This window comes from Zalophus californianus, chromosome 2, assembly GCF_009762305.2.
Source record: "Zalophus californianus isolate mZalCal1 chromosome 2, mZalCal1.pri.v2, whole genome shotgun sequence".
Classification (NCBI taxonomy): domain Eukaryota; kingdom Metazoa; phylum Chordata; class Mammalia; order Carnivora; family Otariidae; genus Zalophus; species Zalophus californianus.
Genome location: NC_045596.1, coordinates 199,628,242 through 199,646,856, shown reverse-complemented (window position 1 = coordinate 199,646,856; position 18,615 = coordinate 199,628,242). Strand labels below are relative to the sequence as shown.

At 40.1% G+C, this 18,615-nt stretch overlaps 1 protein-coding gene and 1 non-coding gene across 2 annotated transcripts in view; one reads left to right on the top strand and one right to left on the bottom strand.

Moving 5' to 3' along the window:
• The window catches only part of CSMD1 (CUB and Sushi multiple domains 1), a 2,028,797-nt gene that overhangs the window by 641,852 nt on the left and 1,368,330 nt on the right, over positions 1-18,615 (bottom strand). The gene's annotated exons all lie outside the window — the stretch shown is intronic.
• Positions 11,978-12,082, top strand: LOC113926104. The gene has a single exon (XR_003521181.1). It is a non-coding gene; the product is annotated as a U6 spliceosomal RNA (small nuclear RNA).

Sequence of the window (18,615 nt, the reverse complement as noted above, 5' to 3'; positions counted from 1 at the left end):
AGGCACGAGCTGGCCTCCACACGGTTTAGTCCCTAAACATCAGGTCTCAACTTTGCTGTCTTGTGGGTCTTGATGCATCTCTCAAATTGCAAATGCCATGTGTAGGGGCATTGACACAGCAAATGCTCTCTTATCTTTTTATTTTCTTTAGATTAAAAAAAATCAGTTAAAGAGAGAAATCATAAGAGATAGCTTGTATTTCTTTTGACCAGTTCATTTTAACTCCATACATGAAAATGTACATTAATGGTTCAAACTTTAGTTCTAAAGTTAACTCCTTTCTTTTGAGTACCGGTCCACAGACAACGCAGCTTTAAAATAAAAATAATAATTAATAATAATAATTAAATAACTCACCAATTTTCATCTAAAACAGTCAGATTTTGGCTACTATAAGGTTGGGCAAGAACTTAAGATACCTGAAGGTTATTGAGTGCATTATCCTCCTATTCCTTTGAAAAGTTTCCCTCACAGTTATTTGCAGTCCTCTTGTCAAGCTAACTTGACAGTAATTTTTTATTTTTAGCTATTTTTCTATAGGTACAATAGCTTTCTTTTTTAAACTCATATTTCATTGGTTTATATAATATATATTAAAATTAAGTAATTATGGTGGCAAATGACACTGCCATAATAGCTTTGGTACAAACACACAATTAATTCTGGAGGAACCTGCCACACACCTGTTGGGTAACGCACCTGAGCAAGGTACTGGGAGGAGCCCCCTGGTGGTGAGAGCTCAGCATGCCAGTGCCTCAGGCAGGAAGCATCAAAGGAGCCCCTTAATCCTGCCAGTTGATTAAGTGGAGGCTATGAAACACACATGCACACACACACACACACACACACACCCTTCTACTGTACATTCATCCATTCTATATCATTAATAACTTAACATAAACTTGCAATTAGAAAGTTAGCTATTATGTTAGAAAGCAAGTGAGGCTGGCTCTGATAGCAAGAAAGACCACATCTTCTAACATTTTCAAAGCTGAACTGAGAGGGATGAGTTGTTGGAAGATGCACCAGCCTTCATTTTAGGAGGGAACAGGACAGGTGTAATCTTCTCCCTGTGATGCCAGGAACAAGCGGAAGGACCAGGAGCCCCAAAGTGCTCTAGCACCTCTTCCAGAATCCCTCTCCCTACAGACGGTTGGTGGAAATCCTTCTGGGAAATACAACATGATATGTTTGAACAATGTCCAAATCCCCCTGCCATGCACACAGTTGCTTCTAGAAGAGTGCGGGTTGTGTGGACTCAGCGTGTTGGAGGGAAGCCCTCTTGAGGAAGGGAATGTCCACAGACCAAGTGAGAATGTTTCCTACCAGCTAATGCAAGGGCTGAGCAGGACAGGAGCATGGAGCGTCACTGAGAAACAGGATGGGGGGCGGGGGAGAAAGGCAAATGTGACTGCCCTGGGACACAGGACATTCTCTGCCAACTGGGTCAAGGGTCATGGAGACCGGGGTGCAGGGACACAGCATTACTTGCTCAGAAAAGCTTTCTAAGCAGAGGCTTTCATTCTAAGAGCGATATGCGCTCTTTCCTCTTTTCTACTCTCTGTGGATCACTTAACCAGGATGCTTCTGAGCTCTATGAGAGCAAAAACTCATCCTTAGGGCAGAGAAATCTGCTTTAGGATCATTGACTAGGCAGTAGGGCAAGCTTCACCATCCTAGTCCTGAAAATAATTTGCGTATACTCAAGTAGGAGCAGAGAAGGGGCAGTTTTGGTTGTTACATGGAGGCTTTGCTCACTTTTCTTCCTTGTTAGTACAGATCTCTCCCTATAACAAAGGCTTTTGACACCACAGACTCACTTTACCAGCTACCTGGCAATTTCTAGGATATGAGCATATGACCCAATCACGGCCAATATGACAGGTAAGAAAGTCTGTGGGGGCATATCTTGGAAAGATGTTCCTCCACGATGAATCCCCAGCCCTCTCTCACTGCCCTGGACCTTGTCCTGAGAGGAGAGTCCTCCAGGAGCACACACAAGCCAAGAAAACACTTACGAAATCCACCCAGAAGCTTGATGTGTTTGCACCATTAAGGGAACACGGGATCCCTATCTTTAGACTTCTTGATGTTGAGAGAAACAAGCCTCTATTGTTTTAACCACTTTAGGTCATAGAGTGTTCCTTCCGAGACAATCTCTGAAAGCATGAAAATAAAGAAGAAATAGAACATTCACGCACTTACCTAAAACTTGTATTTTTAGGGACGTCAGCCATTTGGGAAATGGCGATAAATACAACAGAGAGGCCAAGCAAGACAGGCCTACTGTATGTGGAAACCCAAAGCCCTGTAACAGCCTCAAGAGAATTCTGCAACCATTTTAATATTTAGGGTTAATCCCAAAACTGCAATTCATAAGGAAATGTGTCCTTGTGAGTGGCCCCCTAAGGAAGGTACTGTGTGAACAAGAGATAGGGTCACCAGGAAAAAAGACAAAGATAGCTAAAACATGCATGTGATCAGTGAGCTCAGACCATACTTATTCACACCAGCTCTGCCCTTGCTGCTCTGCAAGCAAGATAAGCACCTCCTCCTCCCAGAGCCCACACCTCACTTGGGAGTACGGGAAGACAAAGGGAAGGGTGAAAACTGAAGGGGAGCGTATACTAGATTTGTAGAGAGAGATTATAGAAGTTTGGAGGCATGTGGAGGACTTGATCATTACAGCAATATAGGATACTTAGTTTATGAAAAATAGCATTTACCATTCAAAACTCTGGAGGGCTTCATGATTATTACCCAATATCAAAATTCCCTCATCAATCTATACATACATATAGTTTAGAAAAAAACATAGGAAAACATTTTTTTTTTGCCTTTCTGTAGTTAGAGTTTAGGATTTAAACATCTCTGACAATTTAAAATAAATTTTAAAAATTCAGTGAACACTGGAGAAGTGTCTTTTTTTTTTTTCCTTAGATTTACTTCTTCCATTTTTAAAGCTTCTAGCCTTGAGGTCAATGTGACATTTTATTTCAAACAAATACTGCCAAGAATTTGAGCTATGTGCCTTTGCTGACAATAGCAGAAATTTTTGTGGAATATGGTATACGTGATGCGGTTAATTTTCTTGTTTCAGAAAGAAAGTAGCTGTGTATGGGCATGCTTATTCTGTGATATTTATGCTTATAAGAGATCAGATCAAAATATATTTAATGCCTAAGAAAGGTATGGTACTATTAATTTATGGCTTAAATGTGTTATGTCATATTTACTTAAGAATGAGGCAAATAAAACTATATATGATTTAAAAAGTAGAAATATGCTTTCTGTTAACATATAATAAAATGGATTATTTTTGTGAACAGTATGTAAAACTATATGATTTAAAAATAATGCTGCTTTTGTAAAGGGTTATAACAACTACCATAATGCATATCCCTGAAAAAAGCAAAAAGCAAATATTAGTAGGGCAAATGATGAAACGCCATTTGGATTAGTTTTGCCAGTGTTTTATCTTCTTCTTAGTATTTTTAACTGCATTTTGAATGCAGAGCTATGAGATAACAACTAACAGGTGCAGGTACAATGTATACTACAATACCACTGCTCAGATTTGGAAGCAGTTGTGTTCCGCCATGAATGACCATTTGATGATGAGGGATCAGTCAGATTTGGAGTGACAACACTCCCCTTGTTTGCAACTACCTTTCTCCGCTTTTGGTGAAGTATCAGCTCTGTGTTATGTGGGGTTCTAGCTTCCTTTCCAGCACTACCTCCTGTAACAGTCATGACGACCCCCGGTAGGTAGCTAGAGGGATGGTAGAGAGGGCCGCAGGTGGGCACTGTAACTTACACACGTATGCCATGGGCTGAACTGTGTCTTCCCAATGTTCATACACTGAATGGGACTGAATGTGGAGATAGGGTAATAAGAAGGTAGTTAGGGTTAAATGATGTCCTCAGAGTGGGCCCCTGATCTGGTAGGATTAGTGTCTCTGTAAGAGGAAACTTGGGAGAACTCTTACTCTCTCTCTGCATGTGAGGACACTGCAGGAAGGTGCCATCTCCCCACAACAGAAATGGCCAGGAACTTGACTGGGGACTTCCCCACATCCAGAACTGTGAGAAAATACATTTCTCTTGTTCCAGCCACCCCACCTGGGGTATTTTGTTATAATGGCTCAATCCAAATAATGCAGTATGTGAAGTTTCTCTGGACCAAGTGGCAGGGGTGGATTGTGCAGGCATTTACATCACCCAACCAAATCTCAGAGAGCCTCAGCTTAGTGCCCTCCACTATACCCTAGCTGTTTGGAGGCGGGGGGCGTTGCAAATCACGTGGACTCAGGCTTTTACACAAGAATATCTCACAGTGACTGTGATACAGAGGGATTCCAGCACATTGGTAAAAGATGGCAAGCATTTTTTTTGGAAATATATACGACCGAATATCATCTCCATGTTTGGCAAAATTCAACATGCTTTACAGAGTCTGATGTGCAGGCAATGGGAGAAACCCTCCTTCGTTTTGGGCTTGGTATCTTAAGTGAGGCCTCCAGTCCCCTCTGTTGTAGGAGGGACTGACATTCCCAGGGACCGATTCAAACGTTCTCTAAGAGTCTGGAGAGCAAAGTGTGTTTATACTGGCCGAAAATCACCAGGAGCTCTGCCGGATAGGTTTAGCAGAGGTAGAACAAAGCCGTGTTTTTGATTCAAACTTAAGAACATTACCAGGCGGGCCCTTTGACAAAGTAACAATGTTCAGTGAGGAATCCGCCCACCAGGTCCATGTTGGTAGAGTAAGCAATAATGGAGCATCCATGCTGGCACAGGCGAGCCCTGTTCCACCTCACCATCATTACAAGGAGGATAACCAAGTATTGTGAGTTCAGGATATAGAGTTAATAGAAAGTACACAGCACTATCCATGGAGGGTTTCACACACACACACACACACACACATCTTTAGTCCAGTTTGTCCCTAGGTAGAACTATCAATATTTAGGAAATAAAGGAGACAGGAGAACAATGACCAAAAAGGATGCAATCAGACTGGTCCAGAATGTACCATATTCTGTGGGACAAATAACCCTTCCTCCTCAATACACTTATGTATTGAGTGTATTGTAGGAGGGAAAAAGGAGGAAACGACAGATAGACTAAATGGGTCTTAGAGATGTAAAAACCAAATGCAATGAGTAGAAGTCATTTGAATCCAATTTGAATAGATTTATGACTCAAGATATTTTTGAGACAACAAAAAAATGTGTCATGGATATTGTTTAATAATAATAATAAGTTATTTGTGCTAAGTATGATAATAATGTAGTTAAGTTTCTTAAGTATGTCTTAGAGGGGTGCCCGGGTGGCGCAGTCGGGTGAGCATCAGACTCTTGGTCCCAGCTCAGGTCATGATCTCAGGTTCGTGGGATCATTGGGCTCCACACTCAGTGGGGAGTCGGCTTGAGACTCTTTTCCTCTCCCTCTGCCCCTCCACCTACTCCTGGCTTGCACTCCCTCTCTCTCCCTAAAATAAATAAATAAAATTAAAAAAAAAGTATTTATTAGAGACACATATTTGTGGGTGAAATAATATATCTGTGACTTGTCTTAAAACACTCTATTCTTAAAATGCAATTAGTAAGATGTTGGTAATTATGGAAGTTAGGTGATGGGTACACGGAATTTCATGATACTTTTACCTTAATCTTGTGATGCTGGAAAAAAAATATTTTAAAATATAACATGCTATGGGGCGGCGCTTGGGTGGCTCAGTGGGTTAAGCGTCTGACTCTTGATTTTGGCTCAGGTCATGATCTCAGAGTCATGAGATTGATCTCCAGGTCAGGCTCTGCATTTGGCACAGAGTCTGCTTAAGATTCTCTCTCTCCCTCTGCCCCTCCCCCCTCTAAAAAAAGAAAAAAAAAAAAAACCCAACATGCTGTTATTTCCTAGGCAAGGAAAGATTGTTTCATAAGAGGGAAGGGCATGTGGAGAAGCCGCCAGTTGAAAAGGACCATCTATATCCCCTTTATATTCAAGATATTGACAGCTGTTAGTACTCCTGGGGCAGCAGGTGCCCCTTGGGTGGGGGAACCAGAGTGGCTGGGGACCAAACAAGGGTAGCCTCCCGGGTTGGGTTAAAGATGATTCCTCCTCTGCCTAGCCTCCCCTAGTCAATGGAAACCATTCGGAAAAGAAAGGGAGCAAATTCTGGAACCAGAGTGACCCTTCTTAAATTGGCATGAAGATGGGTTTAATCACTTTTAGATAAAATCCTTAAAGGTTTATGGGTTTATGCTTCCTCCTTTTCTTCCTCTTATGTGTGCATCCACTTACAGTCTAATATTATTTTTTCATTTTAATTCTTATGTAAATATGTTTTGACACTTTGGGGTGTCTGAGTGGCTCAGTCAGTTAAGCATCTGCCTTCGGCTCAGGTCATGATCTCAGAGTCCTGGGATCGAGCCCTGCATCGGGGCTCAGTGGGGAGCCTGCTTCTCCCTTTCCCTCTGCCCCTCCCCCCCGCTTGTGCTCTCTCTCTCTCTCTCTCTCAAATACATAAATAAAATACTTTTTTTAATAGAGTGTGTACATGTTTGATGTGTATAACTTTCATATGCCATGGAGACCTAATATTAACAGTATATTCGCTTAAAATAATGTTATGTCTTCAGAAAATTGTCGTTAAATTTAATATGGAGTGGTCACATCTACAGGTGATCCTTGAACAATGCAGGAGTTAGGGACAGTGGCCCCCACAGTGTTGAAAATCGTGTATCAGTTTGGCTTTCCTCCAAACCTCTTAATGGCCTATTGTTGACTGGGACCCTTACCAATAACATGAAGAGTCGATTAATACATATTTGTATGTTCTATGTATTATATGCTATATTCTTATAATAAAGTAAACTAGAGGAAAACATGTCATGAAGGAAATCATAAAGAAGAGAAAATACATTTACAGTACTGTGCTGTTTTTATCGAAAAAAATCTGTGTACAAGTGGACCCAGGCAGTTTAAACCCATTATTTCAAGGGCCAACTGTACTAGAAATTAGTCTAATTTTCTCAATGCTAATATAGGTATTTCAGAACAATTTATATAAATAGCACATAAATCCCTGAAAAAAAGTGTAACTTGCTATAGGTCCAAGAAATCAGTACTAAAATGCAAAATTATGTCCTGTGGCATGGCAGGGAGGCTCTGAGAAGTAAAATTATGCATATTACTCCTCCTAAGGCCTTTTGAAAAAATGATAACAAATAGCATTAAATTCTAAGGATGATTCCTTTGTTGAAAAATTATATAATTGTCATTACAAAAAAAAAAAACGATTTTGGACTCTGTGCTCTAGTTAAGTACCTATTGCCCTGATGACATCTTTTTTTAACTTGAGACACAGGTGGTTTGCCTCAGTGTCTAGAATCATTCTATAATTATCAAGAACTCCATTTAGTTTTCTAGAATCATTCTATAATTATCAAGAACTCCATTTAGTTTTCAAATCTATAACACACACAAAGAGAATCCTTCTAGATAGCCTAAGCCATGAAACTATTCCCTTATCAACCACCCCTGGGTTACCCTTTTTTTTCTTCTCTGCATAAAAGAACAAACCATGAATTGATCCCTTTGGGGTCTCCCACTGTAAGAGAACAATAGTGGTGAGGTTGTAAAGCAGGTAAGAAAATAATGTTTTTATTAACAGGATGGGCTTTCCAAAGAAGCTCAAATCAATTTCAAACTCTGTTATAAACTCTGTTATATTAATTCCCTTAACACCTTTATAAAAAAGTATCAGTAAATATAATGAATTCTCAATATGCAATATAACTAGGGAGTAAAATCATAGGGCATAAAGTAACATTCCCAAATGGACTATAAAATCTTAACTTCTTTAGAGAAATAATGCGTATGAATCTGAAACATGAAAATGGAATTTTTGTAGTCTGGAAGAAGAACAGTAACTCCAAACTTGTAAGAACAAAACCAAATCACACATCACTCATTTTGAACAATACGTCTCCAACCATCAGGTTTTATTCAGTACTGACTGTGTGCTCCACACATGGCCCAGAAATAAGACATCCTAGCGACATATGTGCCTGACATTTTACAGCTTGTAAAATGCTTTCATCTGCATTACTCGATTTGACAATGAGACTGGATCCTCCTCTGCTGGGATATAACGCTGCTCCCCTGCGTGGGTGATCTTGTACACGCTCCTTTACCTCTGTGTTGTTCTGTACCCCAAGTGTAACATGGCAATGGTAATAACATTCATCTCATGAGATTACTGAGATGACTAAAGCTATGGCCGGTCATCACAGTGCCTGGTACAGAGCAGGTGACACGTGGCTGAGGACCATTCTCACTGTGGTTCTTAGATCCTCCCAGCAAACATACCAGTCAGGATGCATCTGCAAATTGTGGTGGTGGCTCAGGTGGCCTTTTCTTAGTTCATGCTGATGGGGTCCAGGCTTGAACTCCTTTGTAAGAGTTAAAGGCAGACATTTTTGTATGCAAGGCTATGTCTGACGTAGAGAAGCTCCCCGAGGCAGTGCAGACAAGACCGGTGCGTGTGGAGCAGAGGGGTGTGATCAAAGTCCACATCGTTAGCAGCTGGGCATACCTGTGTTTGTGCCGACCCGCACAGCTGGAGAAGAGGAAACAAAGGCTGGGAGGGGAGGTGACAGGCCTCCCAAAGTGAGCAACCTTTCAGAAGGATCCTGAGCCTTGTAGGGTCTGCAGCTGTAGAGGGAGAAGAGGGCACACGCACGGGGCCTGGGAGAACAGAGCAGATGGGGGTGCGGTGTCCGGGGCTGCAGGGGAGAGGAACCATGACGCTAACCTTCACAGAAACAAGCAGAAGAATTTTTATCCCATGTGGTTGAAAATACTGGAAAAGAGCTATTTTGTAGCTGTGTTTAGACAAGGTATCACCATGCTTAGCAGGACATTTGTGGAATGAGAGAGTGAGGCTCTAAAGATAGTTCATGGAGTAAAAACAAAATCGTATACAGTCTGAATCAGCCTGGGATTAACAGTGAGTTTAGGAAATACAGCCTGCTCCACTACCACTCACCAAGAGAATGGAAGATTTGTGTTTTCCTCCTCCTGCTTGCCGGGGCGTATGCTTGTGCGGTAAAACAGCCTGCCGCTCTACATTTTAAAATTGTCTGAACTATTGAAATACTCTCTCTATGTCTCTCTCTCTTTAACTTAAACACATGAGCATCAAGAAGCCACTTTATTTGTCGGAAACAGTGATAGAGGAAAAAGTGTGGAAAATAAAGGAAAAAAAAAACCATATGAGCAAGATTAGAGACCAAAGAGAGGTGGGTGATGAGGGATAGGACTAACAGCATCCTTAGAAGAGAAGGAAGACAGGAGGCAGGAGGATCGGCTGATACACTGTTATCCTCAGCACAGAGAGGAAGGAATGACCAACACAGAGAAGGGGATGGTTTGTTAAAAGAAGATTAAAGAGGGTTTTCTCGGTGGGAGAGAGAGACCACTGACACCGTTGGCAGACAAGGAAATTTGGCGAAGAGAAAACACCTGTATGAGGTGAGGGTCCTAATGGTATAGAGAAGAGGTAAGGCTGGGGCATGACAAGTTTGATTTTACAAAGAGATATTTAAGTGAAAGTTTTCTGTAAGAAGTTAAAAGACATGTGGATAAGATGCAAGAAAAGGATGAGATTCAGACAGATATGTGATAGTCATTGAGACAAGAGCTTTGTTCAAACTTCACTGAAGCTGCGTATAAATCTCCAACAGTCAGACAAGTCAGGTGAACCAGAGTTTTTACCTCAGAATTACACTGTTTGTCATTATACAATGAAGGGTTTTCTGCTCCAGCTCCATTTTAATCATCTGAATCAAGTCCATTCCCAAACCATGTTATTTTAGATAAAATGGCAATTGGTAAGGAAGCACCGATGACCCAGTATTAACATGCATAGGATCTATAAAATATCTCATGGGGATGCCATATTGATGGTGGGTCAATAGCAAATTATTTTCCCCATGAGGGAAAAGCAAGTAGGATAAGAAATCTGGATTTTCACCTGCCTTGCCTTATTTTACCTGTCACCACACGATTTCAGTGACACCACAAAAATCAGGAGCATTTTTTTTCCTTTCCGTTATACCCAGATGCTATAAATGGCTGGCCTTTTATCTCATCATGGTGTTGAATACAGATTCCTAATTAAGATGTCCAGATTAACTGTTAAAACAAGGAACACAGTCAAACACTCTTAGAACCATCCACAGCGCTTATCAAGATGATCAGGATTAAAGTAGTTAAGAGTTTATCATTAAGGCAACACACCAAATACTCTTCACACTGAATTTCAATGACATGAAAAAAAAAAAACATGAAGATATTATATTTCATCAGGGTTTTATTTTGCCTACCTGTGCATCGAGGAATTCAATATATATATTTAAAGGTATTTAAGGTATTTTTTTTTAATATTAGGTCCACTTAACTGGGATGTATTCCACTTAACTGGGATAAACATAGAGTGACATGTCTCAAGGCATGCAGAACCAAGATCTTACCTAAAATGAATTAAAGTAAATGCTAAATTTAAATATTATTTGACAGAGAGAAACAGCGAGAGAAGGAACACAAGCAGGGGGAGTGGGAGAGGGAGAAGCAGACTCTTCGCTGAGCAGGGAGCCCGATGGGATCATGACCTGAGCCGAAGGCAGACGCTTAATGACTGAGCCACCCAGGCGCCCCTATTTGAGGTATTTGTACACAAACATACACACACACACACACACACACACAGCCACCCCCCTGACTGATTTTTTTTTTCTGTCACATAAATTTATTTATTTTATTTTTCCCTTTAATTTTTCATTGTTATGTTAATCACCATACATTACATCATTAGTTTTTGATGTAGTGTTCCATGATTCATTTTTTTAAAGATTTTGTTTATTTATTTGAGAGAGAGAGAATGAGAGATAGAGAGCACGAGAGAGGGAAGAGGGTCAGAGGGAGAAGCAGACTCCCTGCTGAGCAGGGACCCCGATGCGGGACTCGATTCCGGGACTCCAGGATCATGACCTGAGCCGAAGGCAGTTGCTTAACCAACTGAGCCACCCAGGCGCCCCATGTTCCATGACTCATTGTTTGTGCATAATACCCAGTGCTCCACGCAGAACGTGCCCTCTTTAATACCCATCACCAGGCTAACCCATCCCCCCACCCCCTTCCCCTCTAGAACCCTCAGTTTGTTTTTCAGAGTCCATCCCACCTGACTGATTTTTAAATGACACCCAAGGAATGTATACAATCTCAGGAATTAAAAATCCTTATAACATGAATTTTCTATTTGATTAGGAATTTTACCTCCTGAATATTAACCAATACAGTTAAAATTACTGCTACAATATTAGGTTTTATGTATCTTTAACTTAGGTATTATTTTGACCAAATAAAGTATAATTTGTCAGAAAAATAGTCAGGATTTTGATTCTTTGTTATCAACTTAATTCTAATCAAGTAGTTGACTCAGTGGGGTTCTAAATGACTCCCGGGTAAAATATTGGAAAATTCCATTTAACTGGGATAAACCTAGAGTGACATGTCTCAAGGCATGCAGAATCAAGATCTTACCTAAAATGAATTAAAGTAAAGGCTAAAATATAGTCAAGTAATCATGAAAGGAAGCAGCTTGAGACCCAAACTGTTCCTCAGTGCAACCCTAGAAATGTTTTGAAGATTAGAGACACAGATTCAGCTTCTCATTTGTTGCTGAATTCAGTGTTAGTTTTCTGATGATTTGTTTTTGTCTTTGATCCATGCTGGAAAGAGTTCCCATTCCTATGCCTTATGCTTCTTTAGTGTCACCCTACCCTCCATCTTTCTGGAGCTCATAAGAAGTGACATGAAGCTTATGCTTCAAACATAACTTAAATGATTATATATATATATATATATATACACACACACACACACACACACATATCTGCTATGTGGAGGTTCATGTCAGTGCTTGGTAGTATGGTCTTGAAACTGGAATGGTCAGAGAAGATTAGAATGGTCTCCACACAAGGATGACACCAAAATTTGGGAAGAGGTTCATGTTTATGTCAAATATATTTTAATAAAAAATAAAGTACATATTCAATAGAATTTTAAAAGTTGATTACAAAGCTTTAAAATGTGTGACTTTAATGTCACTATTTTAATTCATAATATAATTTGATAAAGATAAAATCATGATTAATTGTTGCTATTAACATATATATGACCAGAGTGCCCAGTACATGTATTCATTTAACAAGCAATTCTTGGGGGCACCTGGCTGGCTCAGTCAGTAGAGCATGAAACTCTTGATCTCAGGGTTGTGAGTTTGAACCCCACGTTGGGTGCGGAGCCTATTTAAAAAAAATAAATAATAATGATAATAATAAGCAATTTTTGAATTCCTAGTACATTACAAGTGCTTTCCTAGGTGTAAAATATATGGAAATAAGAGTGAATAGTCTAATTGTAAGAGCTCACATTATAGCAAAGAGATAAATATTACACAGTCCTGAAAGTGCACAGATCATTTCATGTCTTCATTCTTGAAATAATCATCAAGTGATTGGCATGAGCTAGGCAATTCTGAAGACATTGGGAAAAAGCAGTTTGTTGTGTGGTGGCCAGGAAGGGGCTTTTCTGTGCACTCACATTCTGGTGAGGAGAAAGACCAATGTGCAGATTAGAGATGGAGATAGAATATACATATATATTAGTTCTCATATTGATGTATATTAATACATCCCATGATATGTCAGGTGATGTGTACTATAAGCAAAATAAAGTAGGGATAAGAAGATGGTGAAGGGTGCTGAGTGCCATCTTGTGTAGGATGTCACAGGGTGACTAGTGTGGCTAAAGCCCAGTGAGGGGTGGGGGGATGTTAGGGATGAGATCAGGGAGGATGAGAGGAGTGGACAGAAAGCCCTGTCTTTGTTTCGGTTGCTCTGGAGACCAAGCCCCTTAAATCAGGTTGGGGGTAAGAGAAAGCTTTCAGGACAAGGTGGTATCTGAACTGAGCTTTCGAGGATCAGTAGCTGTCCATATAAAAGAAAGGAGGAGTTCTGAAGAGTGTTCTGTAGGGAGCAAATAGCCTTGGCAGTCATGGAAACAGAAATCCCAGGGCACAGTGCAGACCTGCAGGTATCATAGTCACACTTCTCTGATGGCTATCAACATTAATCGCAATGGTAAACTGAATTGTACATTCTCTCTATCATACCTCTTGAAGAGGCATGATACATGCCTGCATGATACTTGCAGGTGGAACATGGCATATGGAACAATAACTAAACAGACTAGCATGGACTTTCACTGAAAATGTTTCATTCAACTGAATTCATACCTTTGGAGTTGACCCTAATCTTTCTTCAAAGATTAAGGACTGACCCCACCGTACATATGTTTGTGGAAGCCATTTAGTATAGAAAAATTGGTAATTATTCCTCAAAGTCAGAATGGTTAGAGAAGTAGATATGAGTGAATGAGTAAAAATTGAAGAGTTGGAAACATAAGTTAAAAAAAATCCTAAGGTTTAAGATATCATATTACACAATTTGAGGTAAAACTTTGTCTCCTGTGTTTTTTTTCTCTCTCACTTTGCTATCACTTTGCCTCTTTGGATAACAAGTGATTTCTCTCCTGGCCCCACTTTCCAGAGCATTTCTCAGTTGGGAGGGCTTGGCTGACCACAGCATTCTCTTCTTGGACTTGGCAAGGCAGAGGGTTGCCAAGTGCATTCTGGTAAAACACTTATTTGTACTTCCATACACTCATTTATTCAAGCAATAGTTTTTCCCCAACTAAATATTGACAGTGACAGTCCCAAGTTCATGAATCTTGAGCAGAGGAAATTTGAGTTTTCAGGAGGCAGAGGGGAAGGCAACTTGAACGACAATATTCAGTGATAAGAAAATCATGATCTGGTAGAAATATCACTTGTTCATTAACTCAGCCATTTGTTGTATGATTTATTCATTCAATGGCTATTAAGTAATCACCTGTTCTGAGTGAGGCACTGCACCAGGAATTGGGTATAAAGAGGAGGGCAAGGGTACTGCACACATCAGATGCTCACTTAATCAATCACAGGGTACTGCACACATCAGATGCTCACTTAATCAATCACAGGATACTGCACATATCAGATGCTCACTTAATCAATCACAGGGTACTGCACATATCAGATGCTCACTTAATCAATCACAGGGTACTGCACATATCAGATGCTCACTTAATCAATCACAGGATACTGCACATATCAGATGCTCACTTAATCAATCACAGGGTACTGCACATATCAGATGCTCACTTAATCAATCACAGGGTACTGCACATATCAGATGCTCACTTAATCAATCACAGGGTACTGCACATATCAGATGCTCACTTAATCAATCACAGGTTACTGCACATATCAGATGCTCACTTAATCAATCACAGGTTACTGCACATATCAGATGCTCACTTAATCAATCACAGGGTACTGCACATATCAGATGCTCACTTAATCAATCACAGGGCTTCCTGGTGCCACTCTGGCCAATTCATGACACTGGCATTAGACCATTGGCAATACAAGGCATTTGGGTGATGATCAAGTATGACTTTCCTCCTCCTCTCCTGACATTGGAGGGAATAAATATGTTGGTATGTTAAATAGCTACCCCAAATCATGGAAAATGGGAGGTCCTCTTGCTTGGTTATTGTTGTGCCCTGAAGGACAGCCCTGGGCTTGAAGTCAAGGACTTGCCCCATGACACGGAAGCTGCTTGGTTCACCTCGGTCATCCCCACCTGTGCACCCACCCTTGTCTCTCATCTACAACTCTACAGTAGCCATCCACCTGGTCTCCCTGTTTCTCCAGTTTTTTTGGAGCAGCCTACTCTCCCAGCAGCACTGTCTGTGATGTTTCTAACCCTAAGCAAGCTGAGACTGGTTCCCCCAATGAATATACCTCAGTGACTTACTACTCCACGTAGAATAAAATCCATGGCCAGTGGCCTCGTGTCACCTGCTACCTGACTCCCTAAACCTCCATCCTCCAGCCATTTCTTCCCTCCTCATGTTGCTCTGGCCTCACTGACCTCCTGGCTATCTCTGGACGAGACTAGTCATGTGCCGGCCATCCGCCTGGAGTGCTTGTCTCTTCTGGGCTCAGGCCCTCTCTGTTACCAGACTCCGCAAAATCTGGTTGAGCAGAGGGGTCTTCCTTGACCATCATAATGTACAAAAATATCCACCACCCTCTTCTAGCCTCTGATCCCTATATTCTTCTTCATTACTTGGCATATCTGTTCATTGGCACTCAGCCCATTAGAATATAAGCTGTGTAAGATCAGTGGTACATCCACAGATTTCAGAACTACAACAAAAGGTAGAAGGTACTCAATGAATATTTGTTGACACAATAAATGAATGTCCATAGGAATAAACTTGCTTGAAATCCCCGAGTTCCAGTTGATTTTAGGTGAAAAGGAAGTAAATACTGCCCTCCCTACCTACATGGTAAACTTTCTGTGGTACCAAGAATTGTAGGCAGGAAAGTTCTTTGTAAAATCTCAGGTACGATATACTTAGATATTTTATGGAGGTTTTAGGCATCATAACTGGCAGTAGTAATCAGCTTTCAAAACCCTCTTAGGATTTTGATTTCATCAGACTGAATAGTTTAAATTCCTTTAAAATTCTAGTTTTATGATCCTTTGTTTAAAGCTAGTATTTTTCTCCAAAGCATAGTAAGATTCTGATTTATTTTTTGTTTTCATTTTGAAGCAAAAATTGATGCGCTCACATATTTTCCCCAAATCGCATCAGGTGCTTCAATTACAAGAAATGTGTTTCAATCAGGCCAGGCCCCGGGAAGTGCTGGAGGCGGGGAAGCCGGTTGTGCTACCCTACTCCCCGGCTGCTTTGTGCACAATCTCCCTGAGTTTCTCCTCATCTCCTAGCAAACTCTCACTTGTCGGGGACAACAACTTGCTGCTACATGAATTCGGGTTAATGTGAAGATGACAGTAAGAACCATCATCGTCATCATTATTATCCTTATTTTCTTTTGCATTCACTTTAGAAGATGGGGCCAGGACAGGGAGTCACTTCAGCCAAAGGACTGGATTTTAAACAGTTTCAACAGAGTAAGAGCAAGCGGAGGGAAGCCCGTGTTTGTTAAATCTTTTTTCAAATCTCACCATACATACAATGTCTAAAAATTCTGGATTATATTTTATGAGCAATCTCCTACAGCTCAGAAGACATAGTTTACCATTTTAGATGGGGTGCCATGACACGTAGTCAGTTTGTACAGGGATGCTTTATTCCAGTCATGGTCATTTATAAAGCATCCCAACTTTTTTTTTTCTGCAGTGTTTTTAAAATGATAATTTTTTATTTTATGTATACAGAACAAAGTTTTCAATGTGTATAAAAATGGTTTATTTCTATCTTTTTCTCACGGTGTTAACCCTACCAGAGTGTTTATGACGGTATAGTTTTAGTTTCATTGTGTTGACCATGTTAATGAAACTAAAATAATTCAAAAACAAAAATACAAGAGGCTAAACAAAACCTAAAGGAAATAAAGGAAAGCAAACATCTTTCATTCTTTTCAAAGTATATTATTCCAAAAGGGATGATGTAGTTTTAGAGATTTTGCAAGTGTCTACTTTTTTTTCTTTTTAAAAATCTTTTTATCTAGATGAAATCTAAGGAAAGGGATCTTGCAGTTACAACTTTGTAGAAGTTAACAGAAAAGAGTCTGACATATCTATAATATTTTCATAAAGTTTATAATATTTAAAAAATCTAAACATTAAATCAAAGGGCTTTAAACCATAATTTAAGGAATTGACAGAGAATCTTAAGGTCTTTCTGACACCTCTTGCCCCAAATGACTGACCAATAATTATCTTATCCATTTTACATGTTGTAACATGTGTCGACATTTAGAATATGCCCTTATATTCTGGTTACCACATCTCAGAAAGCATATAAAAAAAATTCAACGGTATGTTTATACCAGTATGTGAGAGGCGAGTGTTAAAGTTTACGTTGAGAAAATTTGCGAGACGATTGATTATTAAACATGGCCCTTATTGGTTAAATTACATAAACTTAAAATTAAATCCATTACTTTAAAGCAGATGTAATAACTCCTCAGATCTCATACATTCCCAATCATTTTATTGTATTTGGCTTTGATCCGCACCCTTGAGGCTACTTCCACAGTGTTCATCTGGTGGAGACACTACCTAAGGGAGGTGGCCTGCATTGCCGTCCAGTGATGTCATACTGACAACTAGAAACTGCCCAACATGACATATTCAGACCAGGCAGACTGGGGGATGGTCTACATCAGGCTCTGCCCCTCTCATAACTCATGGTTAAACATTTACCAGCACACCACTGACTACAAGAGACTTACAGAAGCCCCCCACTCCACTTTCCAGGACCAAACCCATGGGTTTCATTTTTATAGAGCTTTCTCCAACCACGCCACCCCAAAGAGAGTCAATGATTTTTTTCCCCTTCTTTATTTTTCTACCTCCTTGTAAATCTATTACAACACATATCGTGTTTTACTTTACTTATTTACTTAATGTTTATTTCTCTTTCCCTCTAGAGAGGGAACTTTCACAGTATAATATATTGCAGACTTTCAGTAAGTGTTTATAGAGTTAATAGTAAATGAACCAATTAATTAGTATAGAGAAGGAAGAGATTAAGGAAATTCTCGTGCTGTTAGACTAACAGGATTTTGGCGCTTGTCTGGAAAGTCTCAGATAGAGAGAAGATAATCATTCTGTTGCACATGTCATGTGTCTGAACCAGAATAAATACTCCTTCATGCATTTCCATTGGATGTCTTTCTCCACGCGCCCCTTCCAAGTCTGTATCCTCTACAACCCAGCATAACGGGTGCATTGAAAACAAGACAGGTGCCAAACAAGAGAGACAGTTTCATGACTTAGTATAAGACAATTACTTAGCAAGAATATAGGATGAAAGCATTTGAAGAAATAGCCTCATCTCTCCTTAGTCTCTAGGCACAACTTGGCTCCTGCCTCATGACCAGGAGGAACTTGTTTAACCACCGACCCAATTGCAATGCTCATAAACATTTTACAGGGGAAGCATTCGTATCTTCAATATTTCACTGAGAGCCTGCCCTCTCAGTATGCACATACTTGATTCAGAAGTTAATTTTAACTTGAATAACTGAGCTCCCTCGACCTAGGGGGCACTGGCAACTTATACATAAAGCATTTATGGTGTGAGTTATTTTTAACTTACACCCAATCAGCCAGCTTGCTGCATAATAGGAGTATTGGAGTTTAGTCTACAAAGAAATTGGAGCTATTCTCCTGAGAATAAAGGCACAAACATGTGCACTAGCCACTAGTGTGGCTCATGCCACCATCAGGAACACTACAATCTGCCATTTGTCACATTGCCTGACATTCATAATGAAAATTTGGACACAGTATAAGATCTGGAGGTGCCCTCAATAACGTCAAAAGCAGATTGCATTATGGTCATCCTCATTCTGTTAGTTGTATGTAATCCATGTTAATTTATTGCAAACTGATAATTCAGCAG